The sequence below is a fragment of the Dioscorea cayenensis genome, unplaced genomic scaffold (assembly GCF_009730915.1).
Source record: "Dioscorea cayenensis subsp. rotundata cultivar TDr96_F1 unplaced genomic scaffold, TDr96_F1_v2_PseudoChromosome.rev07_lg8_w22 25.fasta BLBR01001696.1, whole genome shotgun sequence".
Taxonomy (NCBI): Eukaryota; Viridiplantae; Streptophyta; class Magnoliopsida; order Dioscoreales; family Dioscoreaceae; genus Dioscorea; species Dioscorea cayenensis.
In genome coordinates this window covers 28,893-40,430 of record NW_024088087.1, presented here as the reverse complement: position 1 = coordinate 40,430, position 11,538 = coordinate 28,893, and the positions used below count along the sequence as shown (strand labels likewise).

Below are 11,538 nucleotides of genomic sequence, written 5' to 3'. Positions count from 1 at the left end.
TGAACATATCTACTATTTTGCAAACACAACCCGAATCCCATGTTTAATTTTCTTGATGACTCATATTTTTAATCAAAACCCTAATCCTAAGTGTGACGCCCGCTATTTTTTAACCAAAACCCTTATCTTATGTTTTTCTTTTGGAAATGTCTGCCATTTTTTATTCAAAACCCTAACCCTAATTTTTATTTCCGGAATGTCTCATTCTTTCCTATCAAAACCGTAATCATATGTTTTATTTTCGGAATGCCTGCTATTTTTTGAATCAAAACTGTAGTCCTATATTTTTTTTCCGGAATGTGTCCTATTTTTTGAATCAAAACCCTAATCCTTCATTTTTTATTTTTCTAATGCCTCATTCTTTTTTTAATCAACACATAAATACTATCTTTTATTTTGGAAATGTTTGATATTTTTAATCAAAGCCCTAATCCTTTGTTTTCATTTCGGAATGCCTACTATATTTGAATCAAAAACGTAACCTATGTTTTCTTTTCAAAATCTCTCATATTTTTAAATCAAAACGCTAATCCTATGTTTTCTTTTCGGAATGCCTATTATATTTGAATAAAAAACCTAACCTATATTTTCTTTTTAAAATGTCTCATATTTTTTAATCAAAACCCTAATCTTATGTTTTCTTATATTAATGTCTACTATTTTTCAATCAAAACCCTAACACTATGTTTTCTTTTCATAATGGCTACTATATTTGAATCAAAACCCTAATCCGTTGTTTTTTTTTGTAATGTCTACTATTTTTTAGTCAAAACCTAATCCTTTGTTTACTTATAGTAATGTCTCTTTTTTTTATTCAAAACCCGAATTCCATTTTTTCCTATAGTAATGTCTCCTATTTGTTAATCAAAACCCTAATCCTATATTTACTTTTTGGAATGCCAACTATATTTTAATCAAAACCATATTCATATATTTTCTTATAGGAATAAATCCTATTTTTCAGTTAAAACACTAATTTTTTGTTTTCTTTTTGGAATGTCTCCTATTTTTTGAATAAAAACCATAATCCTATATTTTCTTTTTGAAATGCCCCTATTTTTCATTTTTGAATCAAAATGCTAATCTATGTTTTATTACGTTAACATCTCCTATTTTTAAATCAAAAACCTAAGTCATGTTTTCTTTTTAGAATATTTTTTCTTTACATAATGCTTCCTATTATTGAATAAAAATCATAATCCTATGTTTTTTTTTTCGGAATGGCTCTTATATTTTTAATCAAAACCCTAATCTTACATTTTATTTTGAGGATGTATGCTATTTTTTAATCAAAACACTATTCATATGTTTTTTTCTCGTAATGTCTCATGTATATTAATGAAAACTCTAATCCTATGTGTTTTTATAATGCCTCCTATTTTTTTAATAAAAACCCTAATCTTATGTTTTCGTTTTGGAATGTTTACTTATTTTTTAATCAAAAATTTAATCGAACATTTTTTTTTCAAGTAATGTCTCATATTTTTAATCAAATTGCTAATCCTATATTTTCTTTTCGATATGTCTCCTATTTTTCAACTAAAACCCAAATCCTGGGTTTTCTATTTGGATTATCACCTACATTTAGGTTTTCAATTGATAATCTAATCCTATTATTTCTTCTAGGAATGCCTCCTATTTTTTAATGAAAACCATAATCCTATGTTTTCTTTTCAGAATGTCTGTTTTTTTAATCAAAACTCTAATTTTATGTTTTATTTCTGTAATGTATCTTTTATTTTTGGTTTTGAGTCGAAACGTAAATCCTATATCTTACTTTAGGAATGCCTCCTATTTTCGAATCAATTCCCGAATCCAATGTTTTCAATTCTTAATGTCTCCCTTTTTTTTAATCAAACTTTAATCCTATGTTTTCTTTTCTGAATGTCTCCTATTTTTCAATCCAAACCCTAGTCCTATATTTTCTTATGGAAATGCCTAAATGCCTCCTATCTTTCCATCAAAACATGAATCCTATGTTTTCTTTTCTTAATGGTTCCTATATTTGAATGAAGACCCTAATCCTATTTTTTTTTAATGTCAACTATTTTTGAATTAAAACCCTAATCCTATGTATTGTTTTAGAAATGTCTCATATTTTTTGGTTTTGAAATCAAAAGCCTAATCCAATATTTTCTTTTCGGAATGTTTATTATTTTGCAAGCAAAACCCGAATCTTATGTTTTCTTTTCTTAATGTCTCCTATTTATCAATTTTAAATGAAAACCTTAATCTTATGTTTTTCTTTTTGGAATGTCTGCTATTTTTGAATCAAAACCCTAATCCTATATTTTCTTTTGGGAATGTCCGCTAGTTTTTAATGAAAATAATAATTGTATGTTTTCTTTTCATAATGTCACATATTATTTAATCGAAACCATAATCCTAAGTTTTGTTTTGGAATGCCTGCTATTTTTCAATCCAAACCCTAATCTTATATTTTCTTTTGGGAATGTCTACTATTTTTGAATCAAAACAATATTCCAATGTTTTCTTTCCGAAATGCCTCATAATTTTTAATCAAAACAGTAATCCTATGTTTTCGTTTCGGAATGTCTACCAGTTTTGAACAAAACCCTAATATTAAGTTTTTTTATAGTAGTGCCTCCTATTTTTCATTGAAAAACCTAATCCTATGCTTTCTTATAGTAATGTCTGCTATTTTTCAATCAAAACCCTAATCTTATGCTTTTTTATAGTAATGTCTGCTATTTGAATCAAAACATACACAATTAATATGTTTTTCACTATCCTAAGTTTTCTTTTCAGAATGTGATAAGCGCTTGTGTGATAGGAATGTGAAGCGTTCTTTCCATATGTTAAGCATTACTTTTCTCTAGTTTTAAAGCTAATATGGGTGTATTTATTTTACTTTTATGCGGGTGAGTCGTAATGCACTAATTTGGAAGAAATCTTGCTAAGGTTCAAATGCGAAGATATAGGTTAGGTTCTAGATGCAGGAATGTGAGCCAACCTAATCGTACTTGAGTTAGCACAATTATTTGGAGGCGCACAAGGGCAGTAACATTCAAGCATTCTGACTTGTGGATATAGAACAAGATCTCTACCAACATATTCGTTATTAAAGAAGCAAGGTGATCCACAACATAAATACTGCACAGGGTATTGTAAAAAACACTATAGCAAAAATACTGAAGCAGCATTATTTAAAGACAGCTGAGAAAATAGGAAAACAGAGAATCCACACGTCCGTGTGAAAAATCCACAGGGTCGCCCACATAGGTGTGTGGATTCTCGATTCCAACCCTTTAAAATCCGATTTCACCCCCAATTTCAGCATTCTTTTCTTCATCTTTTTCACAACTTTGAGAGAGGCCGGTGGCTAGGGTTTTGAGAGGCATTGGCAAGGGCTTTGGAGAGGTTCAATGGCTACGACATCGCGCGCCGTTTGGAAGAAGGTTAGTGGGAGAGTTTTCGTCGGTACCGATCCGGTGAGGTGTATCCTAGGCCTGACAAAGGGACCCTTGCAACGAGTAGAGGACTCTCCACAAGACCATCACCATGACTAACAAGGGGATTTTCTATGGATGCTTTGTTTTTACATTCGATTTCATTGATTATATCTAGCTCCATGGAGAGCTAAACCCCTAGTGGGTACTTGGGTATTTGTGAACCCTAGGATGTATTCGTTTCATTGAACCTCTTTATTATGCTTTCAATTAATTGATGTTTATTGTGAGTTCTAATCTTGGAGACTTGATTGTATGAATACTCCACTAGAGTGACACTAAGGTTGAGAGTTATTTTTGGTAACTCTTGTGAGTGAGTGACACACCATAAGAGTTAGACAAAACTAGATTAGAGAGGGTTGAGAGGGTGAGTCAAGATGTAGCAGAGCGTCCCCTTTCCCCTCCTGTGCGATCTATCCTACTTCCATGTTCCAAGAGTTCTTTGCGGCTATAGTATAGTGAATGGGCTAAGGGATGACCTTCCGCTAAGCCTTAGTTGCTAGTGCAACGGAGTGAAGCGATGAAGCAATTTTAGCACCTAGGGCTTAATTGTGGCTAGGGATCTTTCACCTGGACCAAAGGGTTAGGTCTATAAATAGGAATAGGGTTTATCACTTGGAATCCCTAGATCTCATTACAATTCTATGCGAGTGCGAGGTTAAAAGGTTATTTAATCTCTCCTTCGGGACATGTATAGAGTTAGGCATGGTTGACCTTAAATTTGGGATCATGTAATTAAGGATTCCACGACTCATTGTTCCATCAATTAGAAAGTATAATAGAGGGTTCTTGTACTTGAAATGATTGTCCTAGACGGATCAATATCCGGGTACCCCATCTTTATTGATTGCCTTACCTTCTTCTTTACTTTTGCCCTCTATCTTGTTGTTTTTTATTTTTTCTTATTTCATATTTTGTCACACTTGTCACTATTCATCTTCCACATTAGTTAAGAAACAAGTTAAGTGTCCTTATTCTCTACTCTCCATGGATACGATACCCACTCATCTGGGATTATTACTTCGACACCCGTGCACTTGCGGTTTACACGCATATACGGACGTGTCAAATTTTTGGCGCTATACCGGAGTAGGCGTTTAAAGATACTTTGCACTTTGTTTTCTTAGCTATTCATTTATTCATTCTGTTTCATATTTTCTTATTCTATCATCGTTCTGATTTCTTTTCTTTCTTTTTGGGTACAACTCTAGGTTATGACCCAGGGAAACCCCTCCATATTGATTGAAGGAGATCCCCAAGCTTGAACGTACACTGAGAAGAAAAGGGAAAGAAACTGTACAAGAATAGTCTAATCTAGCTGATTTGGGAGTGGAAGAGTCTGAAAACATGGCAGAACAGAATGAGCAACAACGAAGATTATCGGATTATGCCAAACCTTCAGTGTTGGGGACACAATCGAGCATTGTGCGTCCCCCAATTACAGCTTAGAACTTCGAGCTGAAGCTGGCATTCATTCACATGTTGCAGCAATCTACACAGTTCAATGGTTTGGCTGATGAGGGATCTAAATAGTCATATAGAGAACTTTCTCGAGGTGTTTGATATGCTTAAGATATATGGGAGAGCGAAGCAGTGGCTACACTCATTATCTAGAGCATCAATTACCACATGGGAAGAGATGGTAGAAGCTTTTCTTGGCTGTTATTTCCTTCCTTGAAAATGCGCAAAGCTTAGGAATGAGATCTCGTCCTTTGTACAGTTGGAATTGGAGTCTTTATTTGAGATGTGGGAAAGGTTCAAGGAGCTCCTGAGAATGTGCCCGCAACACGGATTCCCGAGTGGATGATTGTTCAGACCTTTTACAACGGTCTGAATTTGAGTACAAGGAAACTCTTGGATGTGGCAGCAGGAGGTATCTTAGGTAGAAAGACCCCCGGTGAGGCTCATCAATTAATTGAAGAAATGGGGTTAAACAGCTACCAATGGAATGCTAGGGAGAAGAAAAAAGTGGCCGGTCTCCATGAGATACACGTAGTAACCTCATTGGCAGCTCAAGTTGAATCATTGAGTAAGAAGTTAGATCTCCTAACCTCGAATAGAGTGGCGGCCATGACTACTAGCACCGGGTGTGGTGGAGGACATGCTCCCTCCGATTGCCCGATCTCTATTGGTGATGCATCTTCGGTTGAGAATGTCGATTTTGTAGGTAATGCTATGAGGAATCAAGGAAACCCATACAGCAACACCTACAATCCGGGTTGAAAGAGTCATCCCAATTTCTCGTGGAGCAACCTAGGTCCACAAAAGGCTATAGGGCCACCGGGTTTCCAACAACAATAGCAAGCCCAAACATGAAAAACAGAGTTTCAGGTTTGGAGACCCTAATGAACGATTTGGAGAAGGCCTTAACTAGGTTTGTGCAATCATCTGATACAAGGTTCCAATTAGTTGAGGCTATACTCTGCAACCACACCGCCTCTTTACATAATCTTGAAAGTCAAGTAGGGTACATTGCGAAGTACTTATCAGAAAGGCTACAAAGAAGCTTGCCGAGTAACACCGAGACCAACCCTAGAGAGCATGTGAAGGTGATCACTTTGAGAAGTGGTCGTGAGATTGAGGGTAAGCTTCTGAGTGAGAAGCCCAATGAACACACACCCGAGGTTATAGAGGTTGAGAAGGGAGCAAGCAAAGAGAAGGAGGTGGCACCCCCATCTTTGAAGCTAAGAATCCCACTAATCCTATGTTTTCTTATAGTAATGTCTCCTATTTTTCAATTAAAACAGTAATCCTATGTTTTCTTCCGGAATGTCTCATATTTTTCAATCAAACCTCTAATCCTATGTTTTTTTGGAATGACTCCTAGTTTTTAATCAAAACCCAAATCTTATGTTTTTTTATGAATGTCTACTATATTTTATTCGAAAAAATGAGGCACTTTGAAAACATATTTTTAGTAGGGTTTCCTGTTTTTTTTTTTTATTTTATACATAAATCCTATGTTTTCTTATTGTATGTCTTCTATTTTTTAATCAAAACTCTAATTCTATATTTTCATTTGGGATTGACTGCTATTTTTAATCAAAACCATAATTCTATATTTTCTTATGGAAATGTCCCCTATTTGTTTTAATCAAAGTCCTAATCCTATGTTTTTTTATTGTAATGTCTTCTATTTTTATATCAAAACCTAACACTATGTTATCTTTTTGGAATGCCTTTTATTTTTAAATCAAAACCCTAATCTTATGTTTTCTTTTGGGAATGTCTATTATTTTTTAAATAAAACCCTAATCTTATGTTTTCTTTTTGGAATGTCTCATATTTTTGAATCAAAACAATAATCCTATGTCGTAATGTCTCATATTTTTTAATCAAAATCCTAATCCTATGTTTTTTTTGGAATGCCTCCTATTTTTTAATCAAAACCCTAATCTTATGATTTCTTTTGGGAATACCTCCTATTTTTCAATCAAAACCCGAATCCTATTTTTCTTTTAATAATGTGTAATATTTTTCAAAACCCTAATCCAATTTTTCAAAAATCCTAATCCAATCTTTCAAAATCCTAATCCTATGTTTTCTTTTGGTAATGTATGTTTTTGAGTCAAAGCCCGTATCTTATGTTTTCTTTTTGGAATGTCTTCTATTTTTTAATCAAAAGCCTAACCTATGTTTTCTTTTTGAATGTCTTCTATTTTTGAATCAAAATGTCTCCAATTTTTCAATCTAAATCCTAATCCTATGTTTTCTTTTTGAAATGCCTATTATTTTTTTAGTCAAAACGTTAATCATTTGTTTTCTTTTCAGAATGCCTACTATATTTGTATCAAAACCATAATCATATGTTTTTTTTTCCGAATGTCTCCTATTTTGCTACCAAAATCCAAATCCTATGTTTTCTTTTCTTAAAGTCTCCTATATATCAGTTTTTAATGAAAACACAAATCCTATGTTTTCTTATAGTTATGTCTCCTATTTTTCAATCAAATCGCTAATCCTATGTTTTCTTTTGGGAATGCCTACTATATTTCGATCAAAAATACCATTTGAATAAAAAAATTTCCCCTATTTTCAGTTTTAATTAAAAACCATAAAATATTTGACATTTAAAAAAAAGATATGATTAGGGGTTTGAATTCAAAAGTAATAATGGCTATAATTAGGATTAGGGTTTTGATTTAAAAATAGTAGACATTATGAAAAAAAAACAAAACATTACTAATACATAAGAGACATTAAAAATGCCATTATGATTATTTTAGAATAAAAAATAGGAGACATTACTATAAGAAAACATAAGATTGTGATATTGATTAAAAATTAGAAGAGACTTGCAAAACAAAAGAAAGCATCGGATTTGTTTTTTATTAGAAAGTATGAATCAAAATGGTAATCCTATATTTTTTTTTTCAGAAAGCCTGCTATTTTTAATCAAACCCTAATCCTATGTTTTTCTTATAGTAATGTATTTTCGGTTTTAATTCAAAAAAGGACATATAAGATTAGGGTTTTGATTAAAAAAATGGGAGACATTCCGACTTTAATTCTATGTGTTCTTTTCGAAATATCTCATATTTTTCAATCAGACCCCTAAGTATATGTTTTCTTTTCGGAATACCTCCTATTTATCAATTTTGAATCAAAACCTTAATCTTATGTTTTCTTTTAAGAATTCTTGCTATTTGTGAATAAAAATAGTAATCCTATGTTTTCTTTTGGCAATGTCTCATATTTTTCACTCAAAACCCTAATGCTATATTTTCTTTTGGAATGTCTCTTATCTTACATAACCCTAATCCCAAGTTTTCTTTTGGGAATATCTCATATTTATCAATCAAAATCTGAATCCTATGTTTTCTTTTCTTAATGCCTCCTATTTATAAATTTTGAAACAAAACACTAATCCCAAGTTTTCTTTTGGGAATATCTCATACTTTTCAATCAAAACCCCGAATCCTATATGTTCTTTTTGTTTTTGGAATCTGCATGAAATTTCAAATCAAAAATCCTAATCCTATGTCTTTATTATCGTGATGTCCCTCACTTTTTATATCAAAACCCTAATCTTATATTTTTTCTTTTACTTAATGTTTACTATTTTTTAATTAAAAACCTAATCTTATGTTTTCTTATAGTAATGTCTTTTGATTTTGATCAAAACTCAATCCAATTTTTCATTATGAAAAATATGCATTAGGGTTTTATTAAAGATAAGACACACATAAAATTATGGTTTTGATTAAAAACATGAGACATTCAGACCCAAATTTATAAAGCTTTTTGAAATGTCACTTATTTTTCAATCAAAAACCTTATCCCATATTATCTTTTCCTCGAATGCCTCCTATTTTTAATTTTTAATAAAAACCCTAATCTTATATTTTCTTTTTAGAATGCCTGCTATTTTTTAATCAAAACAATAATCATATATTTTCTTTTCAAAATGTCTGCTATATTTTAATCTAAACAATAATCGTATATTTTCTGTTGGCAATGTCTCATGTTTTTCAATCAAAACACTAATCCTATATTTACTTTTGGAATCTCTGCTATCTTTCAATCAAACCCCGGATCCTATATTTTCTTTTCTTAATGTCTCTATTTATCAGTTTTCTATCAAAACAATCACCTATGTTTTCTTTGCAGAATGTCTCCTATTTTTTAATCAAAAACCTAATCTTTTCTTTTCCTTTCAGATTGCTTTTCTATTTTTGAATCAAAAATCCTAATTCCATGTTTTCTATACTAATATCTCATATTTTTAAAATCAAAACCCTAATCCTATGTTTTCTCTTTTCAGAATGTCTCATATTTTTTAATCAAAACCCTATTCCTATGTTTTATTATAGTAATATGTCTTCCATATGTTTTTTCTAAATGTCTCATATTTTTAAATTTAAAATCAAAAGGAAAATATAGGATTAGGGTTTTGATTAAAAAATATGACACATTTGAAAAAGGAAAAAATATTATCATTGTTTTGATTGAAAAATGAGAGATATTACTATGACAAAATATGATGTAGTAACTGTTTTAATTTGAAACCAAGAAATAGGTGATATTTCCAAATGGCAACATATGATTAGGGTTTGATTATAGTGCATATTCCCTAAAGAAAAATATGATGTTAGTGTTTTGATACAAAAACAGAGTCATTGCAAAAAGAAAAACATAAGATTAGTGTTTTGATTAAAAAATATCAGACATTATCAAAATAGAAGACATGATTATTGTTTTGATTACTAGCGGATACTGCTCAGGATATAAGATTAAGGAATTGATTTGATATGAGACATTACTGATAAGAAAAACATAGAATTTTGGTTTTGATTGAAAATTGATAAATAGGAGACATTCCTAAAAGAAAACATAGAATAAGTGTTTTGATTGAAAAATAGATTCCATTACGAAAAGAAACGTAGGAGACATTACTATAAGACACATAGGATTATGTTTTTGATTAAAAAATAGGAAGCATTCCAAAAGAAAGTATTAGGGTTTTGATTAATAAATATGAGACATTCTGAAAAGAAAACTCTATTTTTGAAAAATAGTGTTAAGGTTTTCATTGAAAATTGATAAGTAGGAGACACTAAGAAGAGAAAACAAAGGATTTGGGTTTTGATTGAAAGATAGTAGCCATCCCAATAAAAAATAGTATTCGGATTTTAATTCAAATATAGTAGGCATTCCAAAAGAAAATATAGGTTTACGGTTTTGATTGGAAAATAGGACACATTACTATAAGAAAACTTAGAATTAGGGTTTCGATTTAAAAATAGTAGACATTCCTAAATGAAAACAAAAAATTAAAGTGTTGATAAAAAATTGCAGACATTTTCAAAAGAAAAGAAAGGATTAGTGTTTTGATTCAAAATAAATAGACATTCTAAAAAGATATGAGGCATTCGGAAAAGAGAACTTAGTATTAGGGTTTTAGAATGTCCCTAATCTGACAAGAAAACATAGGATTAGTGTTTTGATTAAAAAATATTAGACATTCCAAAAAGAAAACATAGGAAGAGATCCCCAAAACAAAAGATTGGATTAGGGATTTTATTAAAAAATTTGAGACATTTCAAAAAAAAACATAGGATTAGGTTTTAAATCAAAGTAATAAATAAGAGACATTAAGAAAAGAAAACATACGATTCATGTTTTGATTGAAAGATAGGAGACATTCCGAAAAGAAAACATAGGATTAGGGTTTTGTTTCAAATATAATAGCCCTTCAGAAAAAAAACATAGGATTAGGGGTTTGATTGAAAAATAGTAGACTAATGTATAGGAAAACATAGGATTAGGGTTTTAATTAAAAATTAGTAGATATTTCAAGAAGAAAACATAGGATTAGTGTTTTGATTAAAAAATAGGAGGCATTCTGAAAGGAAAACATATGATTAGGGTTTTGATTCAAAAATAGTAGACAGTAAGAAAAGAAAACATAAGATTCGCGTTTAATAATAATAGTAGACATTAAGAAATCAAAACATAAGATTAGGATTTTGATTCAAAAATAATAGATATTCCGAAAAGAAAACAACGGCTAGGGTTTTAATTTAAAAATAATAAAAAGGGGAAATTTCTAAAATAAAAGATCGGATTAGGGTTTTGATTCAAAAAATAGGTTCCATTTTGGAAAGAAAATATAGGATTAGTGTTTTGATTAAAATATACTACACATTCCGAAAAGAAAACATAGGATTAGGGTTTTGATTGAAAAATAGAAGACATTACGAAAATAAAACATACGATTATTGTTTCGATTATAAAATAGCAGACATTCTCAAAAGAAAACAAAGGATTTGGGTTTTGATTCAAAAATAGTAGACATTCGCAAAAGAAACAAAGGATTAGGGTTTTTATTTAGAAATATAAGTCATTCACAAAAGTAAACATAGGATTAGAGTTTTGTTTGAAAAATATGAGACATTACAAAAATAAAACATTGGATTATTGTTTTGATTCAATAATAGGAGATATTCTGAAATGATAACATAAAGTTAGGGTTTGGATTTAAAAATAGGAGGCATTAAAAAATAAATTAAGATTAGGTTTTTGGTTAAAAAATATTAGACATTACGAAAAGAAACCATATGATAAG

General features: G+C 30.6%; 1 non-coding gene across 1 annotated transcript; it reads right to left on the bottom strand.

Annotated features, from left to right (window-relative positions):
* Positions 1-5,157: 5,157 nt before the first annotated feature.
* LOC120256881 lies at positions 5,158-5,264 on the bottom strand. The gene has a single exon (XR_005535452.1). It is a non-coding gene; the product is annotated as a small nucleolar RNA R71 (small nucleolar RNA).
* Between the last annotated feature and the right edge of the window lie 6,274 nt (positions 5,265-11,538).